This window comes from Corvus kubaryi, unplaced genomic scaffold (genome assembly GCF_017639235.1).
Source record: "Corvus kubaryi isolate FWS band 111438036 unplaced genomic scaffold, C.kubaryi_AGA036_p1.0 37398, whole genome shotgun sequence".
In the NCBI taxonomy this organism is placed as follows: Eukaryota; Metazoa; Chordata; class Aves; order Passeriformes; family Corvidae; genus Corvus; species Corvus kubaryi.
This window is the reverse complement of record NW_024581137.1, coordinates 30,999,595-31,020,870: the sequence shown is the minus strand read 5'-3', so window position 1 is coordinate 31,020,870 and position 21,276 is coordinate 30,999,595. Positions and strand designations below refer to the sequence as shown.

The following is a 21,276-nucleotide window of genomic DNA, read 5'->3' as shown; positions in this document are numbered from 1 at the left end:
TTTGTCAATTTTGATCAACTTTGACTTGAGTGTTGGTTTAAAAAAAAAAAGGATTAGATTCTCTGTTAGACAAAGCATATACAAGTTAAGTGACTCTCTTAAGGACATGCAATATATTTGTGACACAGCCAGGAATTGGAATGACCTGATTTTCAGAACTAATCTGTAAGCAATAAATAAGCTCTTGATATCTAAGTTTTAAGCCAAGGCTTCATCTTCTTGTCAGAAGTGACACTATATATTGTTAAATTTTCCCTAACTTGACTGCTGGTTGTCCTCTTTAAGGAGGGCCCCAGCAGTATTACCTCCAATTCACAACTGGTTTAAAACCTAAGAAGAATTGGCAGGATTACTTTTTTCCCCACTTGTCATGTCCTTCTACCGAGTAGTCGAATAATATTCTACTTACAGGGAGCCTAGCTTTTAGCTCAGTGCTATGCCATCACCAGTTCCTATTTCTCCTTGCCTTGCTAGAAAGCCAAGGCCCAAGAACACCTATTACTTGCTGGTTAATTGTATTTCTCTTCTGTAAAGCCAAGCCTTCTTAGACCCAGTGAAACTCCTTTACATAGACATTCACCACCTTCAGTTTCCCCCCTCCTTCTCAAAATCATGCTTTTTTCTGAACCTTTAAGTGTGTCTTTCAAAGATTCAAGCTCTTTAAAATGGAACAGGGCAGGGGAAGGGGGCAGGGGGATGGGTACCCACCACTACCAAAACAACTAACTTGTTTTCTCTGGCTTTTAGCTACAAGTTGAGAACTTAGTTTTGTTTATCTCTCACTGGATGCTTTGGCATGAAGCATCCAAAATCTAGATTGCTGGACTTATTCATGACATTTCAAAGAGAGCATCATTTGGGCCATACATTAGCAAGCAGGCAAATAATTAATAATAACACATGTGGAAGCAAATGAATGTTTTGCTTGTTGAAAGAGAATGAGAAAGTCAGACAAAGGCCTGGGCTCTATGTCCTTGCCCTCTGCAGCAGCAGAAGAAATAATGTTATGAATAGCATTTAACTTGAATTTGTAGCAAACTGCTGCTTTTATCATAAACAATTGCCAGATGGTATACATTATCTTCCTTTTTTCTCTTTTCACAAAAGCAGCATTAATTGCAGAGCAGCCCAGGGCTCCACTCAGCTCATCAGTGTGATAACACTTCATGACCCTGATTAGCCGTCAGTCTACTCAATTAAAAAGATCATTTAGACATTCACCCAATCATTTGCCTATCGAGCCACCTGGGCCTCAACCAGGGGCTCCATTTTTAACATTCTCCTGCCCTCTCTCATCTCGCCTAGCTTTTTTACATATCTCCAAAAGACGTAATTGAATTAAATAAAGCGTCTCAGGGGCAGCTGCAACATCTGCTGTTTGTGGTATGTCAAGCCTTCAGCATTAAAAACAGTTACATATGCTCCAAATTAGCAGGTCGCAGAGATGAAACAGTCGATGATAGTGTTTTTGTGCCAGCGTGAGAAGCAGCTCACAGCTGTGTGCAATTTACAATTAAAGGCTTTATCAGAGCTCAATTGTACTAGTGAATCAAGTGGTGAGAGGTCAGTTAGTGAATTAGACCAATTAGAGCTTGTACAGTTAAATTATCTGTCTTATTACCTACTGATAAACAGCCTTGTCATATCTTTACTCAGATGATGAAGCTGGAAGTGTTTTAGGAGGGGATACTGTACTTTTGTCTGTGTGTGTGTAATGGAACTCAGTAGCTCAGCAAAGTTGATCTGATGCAACAAGCATGCAGTCTTAAACTGGAGAGGGAAAAATCCCCCAAACACCTGCAGTTAGAACTTTGAAGCAAAATTAAGTTAAAACTAGAGTTAAGATTACAAATATTGGCTGTGTTTTAATATGTATTTTTCTGCTTGGCAAAATCTAACTTCATGAAGTTAACAGTGGGAAATGTTATACTTTTGATTTCTAGGGTTTTTTTTTTTTAATTACTGTCTTTCTCTCTCTCACTCCCACTGTGAAGGAGGGATGGGAGGCAAAGGAGAGAATCTAATAAAGCCAGGCTCTGATTTTTATACTGTAAAATAATGCAGTAATAATGGACAAAGACAGAAACTGTTGCTTCTTAATCTCAGGATTTAAATGGTTCTGGAAAGTATCACCTGTAAGCCTGTACAGAGCTGACTGAAGATGGGTGAACTGAACAAAGGTGAGCCACGAAAACCTTTTGAGAAGTATTATGCATACACGCGTGTCAGTTTATAACTGAGTGTTATTGCCATGTCACCCTAGTATGTGAGTGAGGCATGAGCTGCATCAGCTACAGCAATGCCAAATTTATAACCACCTGGCCCTAAGAATAAAGAATTTGCTGTCTGGGGCTTCATATATTTGGGGGAGGGGGGGAGGGAGAAGGGGGGGAGTGCAGTGGAGGGATAGGGAGTGGTGGGGATAAAGATAAAAGTGGTATGGCAATTTGAAAATGTTGCATGTTAAATGACGCCTTTCCAAGGCAATGGTAACTAAGGACCAGAAGCATCAGAAACCTTTCTTTGAAAGGGACTATCTGCACTTTGTTCTTGAAAATGAAGTAATGAATTAAAGCTCATACCTTTCTTTTAATCAAACACTGGTAACATGTTGGTACCATTCTCTTTTAGAGAAAATCCTAGAGAACAGATCATATGCTCAAATCTCTTCTCTGACAAAGATAATCAATGATGTGTTAGGCCTTAGGAATGGACTAAAAATATATCTGATTCTATAACCCAATAGTCAGGGTATTGGGCTTAATAAAACCTTGAGCCCACCCCCAAAGTTGTATTCCAGTCTTTCACATCATCTTGTTATTGGTTAAAAGGCACAAAAGTTATGCCTTGTAAATCACTCTTGGTATCACTTGGTTTGGTATCACTCTTCCTTTCATCCTCCACAGTGGCACAGCTTTGGAAGGAAGGAAGGGTGGTGAGCAGCTACAAGGTGAACAAGCCGGCTCATAGGCCATCAGAGAGTGGAATAACTGGCACACTCAGGGTTAAATCTCTGTGAACAGAGGATGTTTTACCTTAAGGTCTGTAACCAGACTCTGTTCTAAGTAACTCTTCTAAGTTGTGTGGAACTGCATTGTTGAAGAATGTTCAGATCCAAGTGTAAACTGAGATTAAATGCTAGCCCTTTATTAAGGGGAGACTTGGAGGGCGTGGGGGATGTACTTTTATTCCACCCTAATATTTCCTTGGTGGAAGCATACATCTTTGGAATGGCCTTTTGATCGTGTTCCATGCATCGCTTCTATGTATTCAGGCATATACATTTTGCAAAATTAGGAGAGTAAGTTTCAAACAGATGTCTTGGGATGTCTTATTACATATTGTGATTGAAATAAATTAAGAAAGTTGTAATGCTAGCAATGAGGGGTCTTCAACTGCTTTCTGCCAGTGAATAATGTTGACTAATTTTCTGCAGGTTTTGGACTTGCATTTAAAGAAATTCTAATCAGCATCAAAATGGCTGTCCTGGGTTGCAGTGTATTCTATTACCATCCTCAGGAGCCGTTGAAACCAGGTGGGGCAGTGTTTCCTTGCCTCCTCCCCCCAGACTATCTTTCTGTTAATTGCCCATCATTGTCCTGCCGCCTGACTCAGAGATAACTCCCTCCGGACTATTCTCCTGTTAATGAGCCTAATCAACACTTGGCCTCATGACTCGTTACCCCATTGTGAGATGCTCCGCCCAGAGGGAGGAACCAAGCATCCCAGCGTGGATATAATCTGAGGCTGAACACCAGAGACAGCGGCTTCCCACTGGATTTCCAGAGGACAGGAGCTACACAGCCACCATTGGACTTCCTGAGGAAGAGCAGACTGTTTTACTACAGGATCACCGCTTCAGAGGACTGCAGCCACCATTCTACCAGACTGCTACCACCACCCTGCCTAACAGGGTGTCAGGTTGTACCTTGACTCTGTCAGTTTGACAGTGTTTTCTTTTACCTTTTTTTTCCCCTTTTCTTTAATTTCCATTAAATTGTTATTCTGACTTAGTGCCTCCCACTGGTTTGTTTTCAAACTAGTACAATGGCCCTCTTTGAAACAGCAGATTTAACATTTTAGTGTTTTTCTTAAGTGCATTCATCTCATTGGCAAGCTTCAAAAGTTTAAAAAAGCAGTTGAAAGAAACTGAAGTTTTTGAACTTGTGGATGAAAAAAAAAAGAAAAAATAAACTTTTCGAGTGCAAATTAATACATTTTTCAACACTCTTACCCTTCTAAGCAGTAGAGGGTATTTAGTTCATTCCTCAAGTGGAGGAGAGAAACATGGTCTAAGTATTCTCAAAACTGCTGAGAATTGAATTTATAGTGAACACTTGGTCAGGACCCTGATCTCTCCTATAATGCACATGCTGCTGGCAGTTATTGAAAATCTCCATCCTCTCTTCCTGTGCAGTCTTCCAGCTTCTGAGTGACATTTGCCCCTGATAAGGCCAAAGTGAAATTCCACCTCCAGATATCAGGATTTTCTGTTTTTAAATACTAAATTGTACCTGTTCAGTAAACACTGAAATGATGAATTACAGATGATTTCATTTTGGTTTTTTTCTTGCCTTCATTGTATTACAGTTGATAAATTACTTCAGTCCCATTTTTAAAAGACATAACAGTTTCTGTAGCTTTCCAAAAAGTGATCTTGAATTTTAAGTGTCTGTAGCTTTCCAACAGAGGTTAAGTCCCTGTGTAAATAGCTCACTGTTAAGCATAAATGTGACATTTCTTACATAATTCAGTCAATCTAAAATAGGGAAAAAGTAGAAAAGTTGTTTACAAGCTAGAGTATTGCAATAACAAGACCATATTATGTTGACAGACTGAATTCTTGAAAATTCTATTCTAAGTACAAAATCAGTTTACGGAGAATATAAGATCTAAAAAGAGACAGTTATCAGTGAATGATAATTACTCTTTATCATCTGTTTGCTGAGAAAACAGGAGCAGTTAGGGCATTGCATCTCTTATTGCACTTATTAACCTCAACTTTCAAGCCAAGCTCTTCACAACACAAGATATTGAAGCTAATCATGGGCTTGAAAACACTGCTAGATGGGACACTGTCAGGATAATAATCTTTTGACATTTAGTTATCTTTTTCCTTTTCCTCTTTATTACTAGTTTTAGCACAAATATTTAAAAATATAGCCATTTTGGTCACTGTTATTTTTTTCTCTCCATTTTTACTTTCTACTTTTCTTACTTACATAATAGATTAACATGGCTCAGTTCAGCTATCTTCCTTACTGTAGAAAGCTCTGCTTTTCCCAGGCCTTTGAGCCACGGCAAGTGTCTGTGTACCTGAAAGAACCAGTGGGAGTGCCCTTTTCTTCCTGGCTGATCAGTTTAGGCAGCATCTGCTATTGCAGCATGACCTCTTTGCCTGTCCTGTAACATAGCCACAGGACTTAGATTAGTTATAATTTTACAATGAGGGAGGCAAAATACTGGAACAGATTTCCCAGGTGGTAGACGCCTCATGCCTGGAAACCTCTGGGGTCAGGTTGGACAGGACTCTGAGCAGCCTGATGTAGGTGAAGATGTCTGTGATAGTCCCAAATTATTCTGTGACTAAAACTGATCTGAATTGCTCATGAATTGCAGCTGATTTGTCTTGCTGTCTGGGCATGTCCCACCTGTGCAATCAGCCACAGCCCTTCTCAAGAATGTGTTAAAGAAACCAGTTTGGGACAACTGGACATTTAAGAACTACTACAGAATACAAATGTTTAAATCATGAATATAAATGTTTGAAGAACAGGAGCATATATGGCCTAGTGGCATTTGTCTCATAAGAGCAAATCACCCACCCAAGGAGTTCTGCTTAGATGCTTGCAGTAGTCATCTTAGTTTTGCATATACTGTGAGTGTCTTTCTAAAATCTCTGTTCACCCCTTTCCCAAACAGCACTACCACAGAGAGAATTTGAAAATTATGTAATAAAAATTTCAATAAAATACAAAAAGACATTGAAGTAATATGGTTCTGATACATGTGTTTCTCTGAAATGGTAAACCGTGACTCAAAAATTTGGGTTTCAAGTCCATTTTTACCCGTTACACTTTGGTAAAAGTATATCTTCTTTAAACTTCAATAGTACTGGGTTTATTTTCCTTCTCCACACATACTCCAGACATTCTTTTCTCTGGCATAAAACTCTTTTGGTTTGTATAGTAACTCTGAATTGCCTGAGGTGGTGTGAGGGCAGTCTTTGTCTCCATTCCCTACAGGCACTGACTGGCTATGACCAGCTTTCTTTTTCAGATAGTCATAGTGATTCCTTTTGTTGATTGTCTACTCTACACTATTTTCCTGGCTTGTCTTAGCTGTTAATATAGAAGCAGGTAAATCACCACAATTTACAATTCAGTTCAATTAACATTTTCATTGTTTGATTTAAGACACAGGCCTCAATTTCTGCTGTTTTGCTGTCAAAAGAGCCCTTCACCTGTCCTTGCAAAAGAGAAAGAGTGTTCAGACAGGAGCAAGAGCCACAGTTGTGTAAAAATCATTATTCCCAGCGGTGTATTTCTTGGTAAGCACTCGGAAATAGTTGGCTATTGCCAGAAGTCTGGCAAAAGTAGCGAGCTTTTTAGTTAATTGTACCAAAAGCAGTATTTTTAAACTGTATCATTGGTACAATAAACCAAGCAGATACCAAATGCTTCTTCTGAATTAGGAGAAGCATTACTTCTTGGTTATTTCTATTCCTCTACTTATTCCTTTAAAAAATACAGAGCAAATCAGCTGCCTACACTACCTCAGTCCCACCAAAGCAATCCGCATTAGCTGAAATAATTTTGCAAAGGTGTGAAAGCAGGGGAGTTGCTTAAAAATCTCACAGCTTTATTGTGTTTCTGATTTGCAAACCTCTAACTTTCAACCTTTAAACTTCTCTCTTTTTCCTTGCTCATTACATAATATAAGAGGTGCATCAGAAGGTTTATTAGAGTTTATTAGGTTATTAGAGTAAGTTGCAGGCAGTAAGTAAATCAATAAGTTAAGTCCTCTGACTACTGGACAGATAACTCAGGGAATAATTTACCTATACATTTGTAAAGTTCATCAGGATATAGTAAATACAGTGTGTTTTTTCCTGCCAGTCTTTTACTCCAATTTAACACCCTGTTCAGCCATTAAAAATAAAAGAAAAATGCAAAGGGCACAATGAATCAAAAGAGATGTTTGGGCTTATATAATATTTTTTAGATCTAATACTTCTCTTAGAATGCTTCAGTTAATATATTCCTGTAAAAATCATAACTATTCAGCACTCTTTACTGCATTTACTCTCACAATGAAAAGTTTCAAATTGTATAATGATCTTTTTCACCCTAGTTATTTGCTTGAGAAGGAAATCTCTAACTCTCCTTGTTAATTTAGATAAATATGGGGTTTGGGTTTGTTTTTTTCTTTTATAGGCACAGCACCAGACCTTCATATTGCTCATGAAAGTTTAATTCTTGATCCATTATTATTTTTACTCTGTGTTAATAATGTATTAGATGTGCTTATTGCCCATCTGTGGATGTATAGATGGGTACACTTTGGTTAGACCAGTCAGAAGTGTTGCTGAGATCACCCTCACTCCAAAAGGATTCTAATGCTTATTGGTTTCGTGTTTTAAGAAAAATGAGTCAGTGCATGAAGGAATTTTATTCAAGATGTACTTATTAGATATGTTGCCTCAGTGAAGGTTATAGTTTCAGTATTGATCAAACCACTCTCCCCTGGTGTACAGATGATTAATTCCCTATTAACTCCTAAGAGAAGACTAACCTAAAGTGTACATTTTAACAAGTGGTACTGCTTCCTCCAAAGTGCACACAACCCCCCTCTTATTAAAAGTAACTCCCCAAATGCCTTTTGTGTGCATGTTACCTGCTTACCTTGATGTATTATTTCTATTCACATAATACTTTTTTCTTGATTTTTGCAAATAATTCTGCTTTATTCTTGCTGTAAGTTATGCCAGACATGTGGTTTTTGCATTTTATATATCACTTCTTATAGTAGTATGTTTAGAGCTGGTTTTAAAGGCCAAATGAAATTTTTTAGAATTGTGATTTTGAAAATTTTGCTGATGTTAGAAGTTTCTGCCTTTCTGACAGCTGTTAGTTAGTCACCAGTGGCAACAACTTTTATCACAAGTTCCTGCACTGACCAAGTCTAACCTGTGAACCTGTGTTTGTGGACTCTTAAACCAAACTATCTTGACTAATGGCTATTCTGAGACTCTCTCAGTTGCATCTGTTGGAGAGTTTTATTATGTATATGAGGCCTAGAGGATAACATGTTCTTTAGCCAAGTGATTTCATCTTTCATGTAACATTTGAAAGACCACTAGTGGCCTGAGTACCATCACCAGAAAACTGTCATGCAGATCTCTATCAGAAGATGGAAAAAGGCTTAATTCTACGTGGTCACTGATTTTGTCTTACTGAGGGAGTGACAGAGTGGAAAAGCCAGGATTTCAGGCTTTTTGCACATGCTTTATGTATGTATAGGAAAGTTCAGAATGGTTGAGTCTTCATCCTTCTGCAGCATAGGAAAAACAAACCCCGAAGTACCATCCACCATGAAGACTAGTACTTTCAGCTGCAGGCACATTTCCCAATTGCTCACCAGTTTGTCACACATCACCAGCTGCTTGTAAAACTGTTTCTGCAAGACGTGTGTTTAGAAGAAAACTTGATCACATGAATGAAGCTCTAACACAATATCCAACTTGATTAATGCTATGATTAAAATACTGCCAGTCTGTCTAAGATTTAGTTTTTAATTGCTTCTCTAAAAGGTGTCTAAACTTCATATAATATCTGTGATATTTGGCATGATCCAGTCTTCACAAATTATTTTTATCTGTGAACCTTACAGGCACACAGTTTTGTATTTTCTTGCAGAATGTGAATGAAGCCGTGAGTTAGTGTGAGCCTATTACTCATCACTACAACATCTCATGAGATGCCAACACATCAAACATTAGGCTAATTACTGAGTCAAGGCTCTTTCTGTGGACATTTCTGTAAGGGTTCCAGCTAGTCTCCCAAACTAGGATTATTTGAGGGCATCAAAAGATTGGTGCATCCTGCAGCAAGAATTAAATAAACTCAAACTGAGATAGATTTACAGTGACATTAGAGACAAGTAGGGAAGAGAAGCCTTTTCCTTTACACATTTTGTTTTAAATTTTTCAGTATCCCCCTTTTTATAACAAACTGCTTACCATATGCTACTGTTTTAAAATTTTGGAGCTGAGTAGTGTGGGAAGTTTTAGGTAAAACGGAATTTTAGTTCTTGAGTTAGTAAAGATCCTAACTTGTGTGGAGAATAATTGTAGTTGTAAAGTAAAATTAAGAAGGTCCTACCTCTAATGACAAATATTTTGAACCGTGCCAGTTTCCTTTATTCAGAACTCTTTTAACACAAGAAGTTTAGAACTAGTTTCATAATCCATGACAAATACATTTGGGAATAAAATGATAATGTTAACTGGTTTAGAGCATCATCTGTGTCCTGAATACTGTTTTCTGCTTTTATCCAAATATTTTGTACAAATAAAAAGAATTAATATTTTTAAAAAACATTTCAAATTAACTTAAGACATTCAGATTATCTTAATTTGACAACACTATTGTGTTTTTTGGTGTTCTGAACATAATCTTTAAAAGCAGGCTTCTAGAGAAAGAATTTGAAATGATGAATCTCAGATAAACTTCAGGAAATATTCCATGATGTTTGTTTAAAACATTTTAAATTGACAGTCATATTTAACATATTGTGAACATAAAAGATGGAAAATTAATATTAAAGGACAATATAAGTTGAAAAAGAGGATACATTAAATTGTTTACAATATATTTTTATATACCTTTCACTATTCATTAATCTTTTCGTCATTTTAATGTTTGAAAAACCCAAAATATCTTTGAAGTCTGCTTATGCATGGCTTAAACTCATCTTTACTATATATAAACATATATATATACACAAATAAAATTTCCATAGTTAGAAAGACTATTCATGGCAATAATACTTTCCCTGCCTTACCTGTAAAACAGCTCAAAGAATCATGTTCTTTGAACAGAACTCATCTGTAGGTCCATCTTGCTCCCTGTCTAGCACTTGCAACAGAAGAAGGCCTCAAGCCTGGTCACTAGCTGTGGTTTGTTGCCCTAACATCCACAATTACTAGGTGAAGGACAATAGAGGGTACATCCCCACCTCCCCCCTTTAGTATCTACTTTTGGATATGGTTGTCCATTGTTTTGTTTAATCTCTTCTTGAACATGTTTTTTTCCTCCAACTCTGTCTTTGGCAGGAAGTTACACAATCACTATCCTTTGCATAAAAAAGAACTTTCTTGTTTTAGTCCAAGTTGATATGAGTTTCAGCAGGTAACCCTCGGTCTAGGTAGTTAGTCTGTCTCTCTGCCAGGACACCAGCACCAAGTCCTTATTAATTTTATTTGCTCTTCTCTTGCTTTTTCTGACTCTGCTATATCCTGTAGATATGAAGAGTGCTGCATGCAGTTGATAGTGACAGTATTACATTTCATGTTCATCCTCAGTTATATTCTTGATGATGGCCAGCATTTTATTGTTGGTTTTGCTTAGTGGCATCTGTGGGACTTTGAGCTGATGCTTATAGAGAATTGTTCATGATGGTTCTGAAATCTGTCTTCTGAGTGCTACATCTCTGATAAAAGGTTTTCATGTATCCAGTATGGAGCAGAGGGCTTAAAGAAGTTAAAATATAGAACTCTTTCATAAGGAAAATCTACTGAATGCAAGGCAGATTTAAACAGTATGTTTGAAAGGGTGTTTAGAAAGAAAGTAAAGCTGCACCTTCTGCAAGTAACAGCTCCATCTAAGAAAGGGTACTATTTAGATAATATATCAGAGCATCTATACATATAAGGCTTTTCTCTGAGGAGCCTGCAAAAAATTATTTGACATTTTATCCTATCAAATTTTCAACACACTAATACAGAAGCCTTCTATTTGCCTTTTGTGCAGGATGAATGGCTCTTGCTGTAGCCACATTACATCATAGTACAGCATTTGGTCAATGATCTGTGTTCAGAAACTGCAGGATCAATTCGATGCAAATATCACAGAAGAATTGCTTAACCTATCTTCCCCTTGTTCAGAACTCTTCAGTGTTAAGTACAAAATGAGCCAGGGTTATGATTTCTGCCAAATCAATAAAACCAAAGGATTTGTGACCAAAGTATTAATTGTCTTAACAAGAGCATGTATGCCTCTCAAACTAATGAATCATCAAGTATTATTGGCTTCTTTTCCTTTAAACCTTTTGAATAATGCAGATTTTTAAATAGAAGGGTAAATGTTATGTGTGTTAACAGTTTTACAAATTAGCTGTGATTTTGTACTTTGGACTATGGCACTCATTACTGGACTCCTCCTGCCATTTCCATCTGTCTGTGTCAAGATCAACTGATTCTGCACTTTTGTTGGGTTGTTGTTTGGGGTTTTTTATATCTTCAGTCTGTACAATCTGAGAGGTTAATTCAGAATTACTAATCACATCCACCAAATAGATAAACAGATCTTTCCTAATACTGATTCCAGACACTTGACCAGTGATGAGTTTATTCAGATGTAGTGTAAAACCTATGAGCTGGATTAAACTTTTGTGTACCTGGGATTCCTGAAAGAGAACCTATGTTATGAGGAAGCTGATTCTCAAAAAAATTCATGGCCTTCATTCTCAGAAAACTGTATTCACATTCACAAAAGTTGTGTAAGAGGATTGGCAGCAATCCTTCTGCTTACTGGTGAGCTGTAGAAGACTTCACTGAGGGATTTTGCACAAGGAAGTATCATCCCTCAATTTATAGGCTAAGTTTAAACAGTAACAGTAATCCCAAGCAAAATTCCAAATTCAATTAACACTATATGTACTCTGAAACACTAATGATGTCTAGTTCATATTTTATCAACTGTTGAAATTCAAAGCTTATAAAGGTCTCATCCTGCCATAAACTGTTCATGCTTAATTTGTTTCATTGTCTACCAGACACATTTACTCCCAGGTAGATGATATATAATCAAGTAGATCCCTTACCAGATCTCACAGTAAAATGTCATCTCACAGTAAAATGTCATCTAAGAACTCACAGTGGTACAATCCAGAGATGGCAAAGATCGTTCATTATTCGTCTGGCTCTGCAGGACAACAGACAGCGTGAGAAACAATCTAAGCAGGCACTAGCAATGTACATAGAAAAGTTTCTCTAAAAGTGCAGGCTAGCTTCCTCTTATTTATTGAAGAATACTGCAGAGAGCAACCCTGCAAAATTGCAAGGTATTTGCAGAACTAAGAAATTTATAAAGAACTTTGCTGAAATACTGTTGCTAGAGTAAGGAAAGACATAACCTCCTAATCATAAATTAACCATGAAGGTCGTGGTCAACACACAGATGACAGAATGCGACTGAAGGACCACTTCATTCAACTCAGCCTCAGGCACTGGAGAAAAATTGTACTTAAGTGTAGTGATATGTCAGAAGGCAATAAAGAACCAGAAATACCATCAGCTTCAGGATGACAGTCACAGAAACCTGAACTCTAACAGCATTGATCTTATGTGTAAAGGCAAGCAGAAAATGATTGTAGTTGACAGAAACTGTGGATTTGAAAGACAAATCTTAAATCACAAATAATGAAGCTAATAATGTCTGTGAGAATGTACTGTACATACATATCTCATCACTGAGTACATAACACCAGTATGAAAGTTAAAAAATAAACCAAAAATAATCTGACAGCAGAGTTTAATAAAAGATTTGATGTGAGTTATATGCTTTCAAAAAGAAAAATGAAATATTAAAAGAGAATAGCTTGAACAGTTGAATGGCATCCACATTATTGCACATCTGAAAGTGCCATTGCTAGTACCACTAAAACAATCTTCTAAAAGGGTTAAAAAGCATCTTTTTTTTCAAAAACATTGCACTGCTTGTGTATTAATCTCAGAACAACCACCAAAGGAGGGAAAAAAAGCTATCCCCTACTGTGGCAGTGAGCCTAAATTTTCACACCCCGATAACCATTATATTTACAGCAGGACAGTATGTTCTGATGTGTCTAAGCAAAGACCTTTTCAATTCCTCCATGCAATAACCAGAGTATTTATCTCCCAGTCAGTTTTTCTTATATTTCCTGCAGTGAGACATATGCAATCTTTGATTTGACAACACAAATAAAATGAGCATTTAGGAAAATTTAGAAGCCAGTAAACACAGATCAGATTTTTTTTTTAATGAGTGCATCAAACTATAACATCATAATTTTCAGAGACTGATGATTAATTGGACTTTAGGGTCTACCTCTTTCCTCTCTACATTTTAATGAATGTAGATAGATAAAAATAATGTTTTAATTCTATGCAGTTCATGCAGTCACAATTTCACCATCAGAATTTTATGCCTCAAAAAAAGTAGAGATTCTGTACATGTGGAGAAAAGTGAAAAGTATGAGCTTTAACTGCTGCATATTTTGTCTTAGTTATATATGCAAAAATATGCCTTTTCAGTGGGTTTTTTGCTTGTGGTCTCTGCAATATTTAAAAACTTTTCTTTAGTAGCTGAATTCTAATTTCCTATCTATTGATATTTTAAGTACATATAGTAGCAAAAATATATAAACCAAGACGGCAAAGAGCTGACTTTCACTACTAGAGATTTGACAGAATTGCTAAATGTACTGTTTCACAATTTAACAAAACAGGGGTAATTGTGGAGGGGTTTTTTATTTCATTGCTGTAAATAATTGAGTTAAAGAAAAAAATCTCTAAATATTGAATGAAAAGTGATAGTGGAAGAAAAATGCAAAGGAACTTTGGAAAATATATACTTGGCATCAAAAGTGGTGTCTTCTACAAGCCCAGCAGGATAAAAGCCGTGACTCCAACAATACACTTCATCAGGTATTTCTCATAACAAATTAAAATACTGCTTGGTATGAGCTGTGCAGAATGATTGCAGAGCCACTGTCAAGCCTTGTACTGAAAGCTAATCAACACAGTTCAGTCAGCAATCACTGAATGGAAGAAAAACTGGAAGTCCTGCAATTATGCAATTGTCTTATCTATTGAAAGAACTACTGTCTTACACAGAAACTGAAAATTGATAGTGCATTTGCAGTGGACAGACAACTGGTTCCTCACTTTACAAATGGTGCTTATCCATATTTCCATTTTCCCTGGTGTAGGTTTTTATTGCATTCACAGTGTCTTGTTGTGCAAGTCTAATTTCATGGAGAAAAAAAATCTTGGACATATCAATGAATTGTTTCTGAAAAGAGAGGGAAAAGAAAATATAAAATAATTTTCGGTCAACCCGGTGATGCTAAACAAGAAGTCATTGACCTTTGAAGCTTCATTCAAGTTGCCTTAGCTATCAATACTGAAAGAAATGTGAACATTAGAAAATTTATTCCTGTCCTTGTGTTAGCCTTAACAAAATCTGGTCCTTGTCTGGCAGTAAAGGAAACACTCAAATTCTGAGCATCTAAAAATTCTGCAAGCTGAGATATACATTATAGATGCTCTGACAGCTAGAAAGACAACTGAAAATAAAACGAGTTCATTTCTCACAGCCATTTATTTCCAGAATAGACTCTCTAAACTGAGTTCTGTTTAACTCTGCTGTTTAAATATGGTCTGTTTGTGAAAGTCACTAGAGGACTAATAATCACCTTGTATGCTTTAGTTGACCAGTTGACTACAAAACTATTGCCCATACCAAAGTAAATGTTTCGAAACTGTATCAGGATCTAGCAAAGACCCAGGAGAAATCCATGTGCTGATAGGTCTCTCCTGATTTTCAACTCACTTTAAACTTTGTAGGATTTTAATGAAATTAATTTTTCTGAAGTTCTGCCCTATCCACAATCTTTTACAAATCTAGACTTTAGTGGCTGCTCTGACAAGAGTGCAGAAGAGTCCATTGACAATCAGTCCCAGTAGCCTCACTGATTCTGTACCTTAGCTTAGGCTCATTATGAAGTGACCATGCCAAACCCTAGCCAGAAATGGATGAACAAAACTAAATAGCTCACCTGATTCAATATTTAATTCAAAAAGACCCAAATAAACCCTCCTGCCCCCACACCTCCTCAAAATCTCACCATCCAATTCTTACCCTTCCCATCTTAATTGATCTCTTTTGTCACCTTAAATATTTGAGAACTCCTTCCAGAGTGAAAATACTTTTTTGTCTGTTGATTCAGAAGGAATTTGATTTTGTCTGCTTTGATTTGAGTGAAAATAGTAGCTCTCTGATTTTTTTCTTCTCCATAGTCAGAACATGAAGATCTAAGGTATTCCAAAGCCATATAAGCATATTTTGAGTTCTTTCAACTTGTTCATGTCAGAACATCTGAAGAAACAAAACTGAATAGAATTTGACCATCTCTTTCAAAACAAGAAATTTTTTGAAGGATTTTGCAAGGAAATTATGTGAATGTCAGACTGAACTGCAAAGAGAATAATTGCTCAAGTAATTTGACTATTTGAGAAAAGAAATAATTTATCAGAAAGTGTGCAAAATGTATAAAATACTGATTTATTGCAAACATTAAAAAAAACCCTCAAAGTGTTATCCATCAAATGCACCTAGAAAATACTTCCCAGCTGCAGCATCATCTCAGTGTTCCCATTACCAAAACTGAAACTGATCTTCTTGCAAAGGTTTTTTTATTCCTTGCCTTAGTTCTTTCTCGATAGGACAGGACTTGGGTTTGCCAACAGAGGGCAATAGTCAAGCTAGGAAAGGCTGCATCCATCATTTTTGCAACTTCTAATGAGTCAGAAGGACACATAGAATCCTCATCTGCTTTTATGGATATTGCTGTGTAATTGCAGTGTAATTATGGCACACAACAGCTTCAGAAAATTATCTTTGAAGAAAACAGCTGGTTCTCTTTAACAAACAGAGATGAAATCCTGTCAATTTAAAAAAAAAATCCAAAGGAAAAATACTAAAAATATATGCCAATAATAAACAGGCAACAACAACAACAACAAAAAAAGAAGTATCATAAAAAATTGAAATGGATAAATCAGAGAAACTGCTATGAAAAATATGACTAAAGTATAAAACATTGGAAAATTACAATGATGTGAATGTTCTTTTATTACATAGTTTTATATTACAAAGCAAACAGGCTCATTGAAAAGATTTCCATTTTCCTTCCACTCATGAGTAGTACATAAGATCCCAATCCTGACAGCCCTTCTGCATGCTTTCCTCTCAACAGAAGAAATCCCCTTGGTTTCAGTGGAATTTCACAGCCTGATAAGGCTAGCCCCAGCCCTGTGCTCCAGCTCCAGAGCCCAGAGCTTGCCAAGCCTTGCTCTGCCAAAGAATTACTGATGGCTTCTGTTGGGGGCTGAGGATAAGGGGGCAGTGCACTGGCACCAGGGGCCAGGCTTGGGTGGGTGGTTGAGAAGATATGCCCAGAACTGGGAATTGCCACAGCAGCCCTCAGGAAGAACACAGCAGCTGGGCAAAGGAGTGAGTTGTGGGGAGAGGAGTTGCAAAGAACAGGTTTTAGCAGCCAGCTGGGGAACGAGACAAAACCGCCTCCACCACAGGCCTGGATGTGCACCAGCTGACACTAGCAAAAGAAATGGATATGGATTTGGTGCACTTCTGTAATGTGGAAACCATAAAACAGAGCAAGGGAATGTTGCAAAACACTTTTTAGTAAGTACAGCAAGCTTTTTACAAGATTTTTGTAATCTATATTGATATGTAAATACAGTTATTATTATGTAATTAAACATAACTACAAATTAGTCCAAAATAACAGTTAAACAATACATGCCGAAAAATATGTTGTGTGGCAATGCTCCGTAAGCCCTAGTGCTATGGAGCTTTCAGTACTGAGCTTCTTTATTTCTTGATGTTAAAGTGGGTGAACCGAGGGACTGGGATTATCTCCCACGGATTAATTTGCATATGTGTTGTATGGCTCTTCTGTAGGCAGCAGGCAGACAGAGAAGAGGAAAAAATATACATCAATATTAGTAGTAGTATTTGTGTGCCATGAAGAAATTCACAATTAGGGAAGTAGGTCGCACTACCAGACTCAAAATAGTTATTGAGAGGGGAGAATTAACTCACGCTTGTAAGCATGTGGCCCAGGTTATGCAGAAGAACCTTATCTGGCATACAGTATGTGAAACATTAAAAAGAATTACATTTTATTTATCAAAATCTTATTTTATCAATTCTTAATTTGCAGACATTTATAAATGCTATGAACACTTGAAATACACAAGTCTCTAACCTATGTCAGTATTCCATTATGGAAGCATCACTAATAAGGTCCCAGTTAAAGATGTACTTTGTACTTACAATAGGGTTATTAAGGTGTAATGATATATTTCCAGTCAATTTAACAGCATAACTAATAATGAATTAAAAGAGTATATGTTATATGAAAAAAATTAGTTCAGGAAGAATTGTTTAATTTTCTCAATGGTGCATATCTTTCTAGCTCCTTACATCCTTATTTGTTTAAATTTGGTAGAAACAGTGATCAGGCTGGAAAAAACCTCCAGTCAGAGACAAGAGTTCACTGTTGCGTATGTGTATTGTTCTCTATATCTGATGCAGTACAAGACTTGCCCAAATATTTGTAAAGGCTGGTCTCTAACAGTTGATCTACTTTGTGGGCTTACTGCTCCATGGAATGGAAGCTTTGAACAAGGGAGTGTTCAAATTGGAATGGAGCGTTGGAAGTATAGACAGCTAGAAGTACAGAAGCACTGAGCAGAGGCTTATTCAGAAAAATGCAAACTTAACAGTAGTCCAATCAGTAAACTGAAAAGTACCTTCTGCATTGTTATCTGTGACACAGGCTGGGGAACAAATAACTTTAAGCAGTACCTCAGAGAAGCCTGTGGTTGATGTTGCTTTTTATCCCCTCTGATCATAAAAGGTTAGGAAAACAGTCATCATTATGGATATTTCTTGCCAAGCGGACAAAAAAGACAAATGGGAAAGATGGCTTTATGAAAAGGCTGTTGGAATGTGTTGCTGCAATTGGAGGAAATACTGGCAAAGAGTATAACTGAACAAAATATTGAACACATATGAACCTGTGTTTTAAAATGCTCAAACCACAGTTCCATTTTATGGAACTAAATAAACTACAAGCCATACCAGCAATCAATTGTGTGTAGACAATCAAAAAGTTTTTTCCATGAATTCTGCTGTTTACTTAAAGGAATTGTTAAATATTAAAATTAAATGTGGATATTAATTTCTAGAGAAAGGCAGCACTGTTTTTGAATAAAAGTGTTTAATTAATAATAGCAGAATTTTACCATGCAGATATTTATATTTTTCTTTACTGTGATTATGAAAAATTAATTTTTTACATGGTAACAACAATTGGCAGATAGTTTTATTATTTTCAGAGAAGGAGACATTGCTCTGGGAGTTAATAAGTCAAGGATGGGCATGAAGTCAGATGCTGGGAGGAAGAACAAGGAATTTGTGGGTACACCAAGGACAAAGAGTTTTTTTATCCACAGGGATTGCATAGGCTGTGGTTAAGTGAATTATATCATCATAACGTTGTAGTGCTGACATAGAGAGTAATTGGTTCACATAAACTTCAGTGCAGTTTGTTCCTTGGCTGGATTTCTAGAAAAAGCTCAAAATTGGAAACATTGAGAGTGAAAGCAGCTGGGCAAGCCAGATTATATTCCATAGGCAGCACCTCTAAGTGCAAAGGGACTTCAAAGAAAAGAAGAAAGAATTTTCAGATGACAACTTTCTGCTTTGAAGATTTGGTTGTGCTACTTCTTTAAAGATGAATATGACTAGAAAGGTGTACCTGGCTGGGTAATAATGATTAGTCATACTGATGACACAGCAGTATCTATATTTACATCCAACCACAGGAATAGGAAGTATCCTTAGAAGTTATACGTAAATTGATAGATGCTTAAAATTTCTGAATAGGACTTAAATAAAATAAAAACTAGGTGAGCCCTGTGAATCCCAAATCTATTAATGAATCCAGGGTAGGAACCTCTACATTTTAAGTGTTTTCATGCAGATACCCAGGTTACTGCATGTCTTTAAAACTGACTTCTGTTTTAGGGACATATTTTCTGTCTCTTGGGTGAGTATGTGGGAAAAGCACCATGTGTTTTTTGGATGTGAGAACTTTCCTAATGACCAATGTGTTTTAATTCCTAGTTTTTATCCTCTTGTTTTGCTACAAACAAGTTTTGACTTGGTTGCTTTTTGTATGGGAGCATAAGATTTTATGGCCATTTTTGTGAAATGCGGTTCATCTCTGTGTTTCCAATTATGAGACTAAATCTAATAGAAATATACCTGTTGGAAGAACACAACTTGCATGGGCAGAGTTTTGGATGGCTTGATACCTCAAGGCCATGTCTTAGATTTCTTTCATCATGTGGGAAGGTGGAGTTGAGTAGATAACAATTCAGTCTCTCAAGTGATGATGACAATGTCAAGATTTTCAGTCTTCTTTTTGGTAGCTTGTTGGTTTTTAAAAGCTTCTTGTTTTATTTCTGCTTATTTGTAGTGAGATGTCAGTTTTTAAAAATATTTTTTTCATTCTTGTTTATTTTGAGGTCAGATAGAAAAAGGACTGTGTGCACAGCAACTGAGAAAAAGAAGCAAAATGTGTACTTTTCTGAAGTTCAGACATATATGAGTAGTTGAAATAAATTTCGTAAAGGTCAGACTATTGAGAGTTTCACACCCGCAAAAGTACCTTAATCTATGGCTTCAAAATAGATATACTTAAGGTAAGACAAATATGTAATTATAGAAGTCTTGTATTTCAGTAATACTGGTTTGGGTGAGGTTATTCCATAGATATTAATGACTATATTGCTTACTTTTATCCTCTGAAAAAGTTTACAGAGTTTAATTCCCTCAAGCTTTGTAAGTCACCTTAAGCCTCATTGCAAATTTATAATATATTTAGATGACATTAGAAGAAGAATGCTATCCCATGTTCCTTCCATTTACTTGTCCTGACAAGACTCCTTACTATGAGATGTCTTCCAACAATGTTTTTCTCGGCACTTCTGAGTCTGGATATCCCAACAGCAGAATCTTTCAAGCTAAAAAAAAATTAAATAAATGGTAGAATATGTCATTCTCTTTATACAACTTCTGCTGCTGGAGATTACTTCTTAGCTGCTGTGGGAGACAGAGTTGTTTTCATTTTCTACTAAAACCCTCATCCAGATCTACCTAATTCTCAAAAGTAGGTAAAAAGCAGCTCCACAAATGCAGCTTATATTCTCACAGAAAGTCACAAACTCAACCAATAGTTTATTTTGATTGTCTTTCTTATTTTTGAAGTCAAGATGGAATGACTTCATTTCCCAGCAAAAAGTTTTGTGTTCCTAAGGATTTCAAACCAGGGCTATGGGGTGTCCTGCAAAGAACCCCACAGCTACATGCAAGCATGATCTACAGCCACCTAAAATTATCATTGTCCCAATCCAAAAGCTGCAAGCCATTTAAAAACCTACAAGCTAGTGAATCTGCTATTTTGAAAGATGTGTTTAAATTGTCCTTTGTTGTGAAAGGGAACATGTTACATATGTCAGTGTTTCCAGTGTATTTCCTGCCACCAAGACCTCCATCTTCCATCTAGTCATTTGTAAGTACCCAAAGTTGGCCACGAGCCTGTTTCTGAGAGAGTTTCTTCGCCAACATATGGCTGTGATCAGAATGATTGCTCTGGCCTTCAGTCTGCTCATTTAAACCTAATGAGGTCCACAGAGGTGACTGTATGACTCACACAATGAAGTCATTTTTCCAATTAACATTCTGACAAATGTCTTGTAAGTAGAGCTGCTTCAATAGGTTTCCACAGGTGGAGGAGAGATCAGGTATCACAAAATACTCAGTTACTTTCTTCTGATCTGAGGAATTCCATTCACTCTAGAGTGTGACTCTTCACACAACAGATGGATATTTCATGTCTGTGGAGTGTGACCCGTTCCTAAATCAAACTCTCTATCTGCAAGCCAAAGTGCTCATGCAAGGCACAAAATTAACCTTAGTCTTGAGTAGGCACTCATAATGTTCACACTAAAAAGCCTTCATTTTATTAGGAAGTCTTTTATTCATTATTGTGGGATATAATGTTTGGAAATGTAAGCAGCTGACACCTAATGGAAGACTTTTAAGTAACCAATTGAAAAGCCATTCTTCCTGTCTG

The 21,276-nt window shown here is 36.7% G+C and overlaps 1 long non-coding RNA gene across 3 annotated transcripts in view; it reads left to right on the top strand.

Annotated features, from left to right (window-relative positions):
* The window catches only part of LOC121671636, a 296,300-nt gene that overhangs the window by 214,192 nt on the left and 60,832 nt on the right, over positions 1–21,276 (top strand). For all 3 annotated transcript variants that reach the window (XR_006018558.1, XR_006018559.1, XR_006018557.1), the window contains one exon: positions 19,667–19,843. This is a non-coding gene — a long non-coding RNA (uncharacterized LOC121671636). The remainder of the gene's footprint in view (positions 1–19,666; positions 19,844–21,276) is intronic.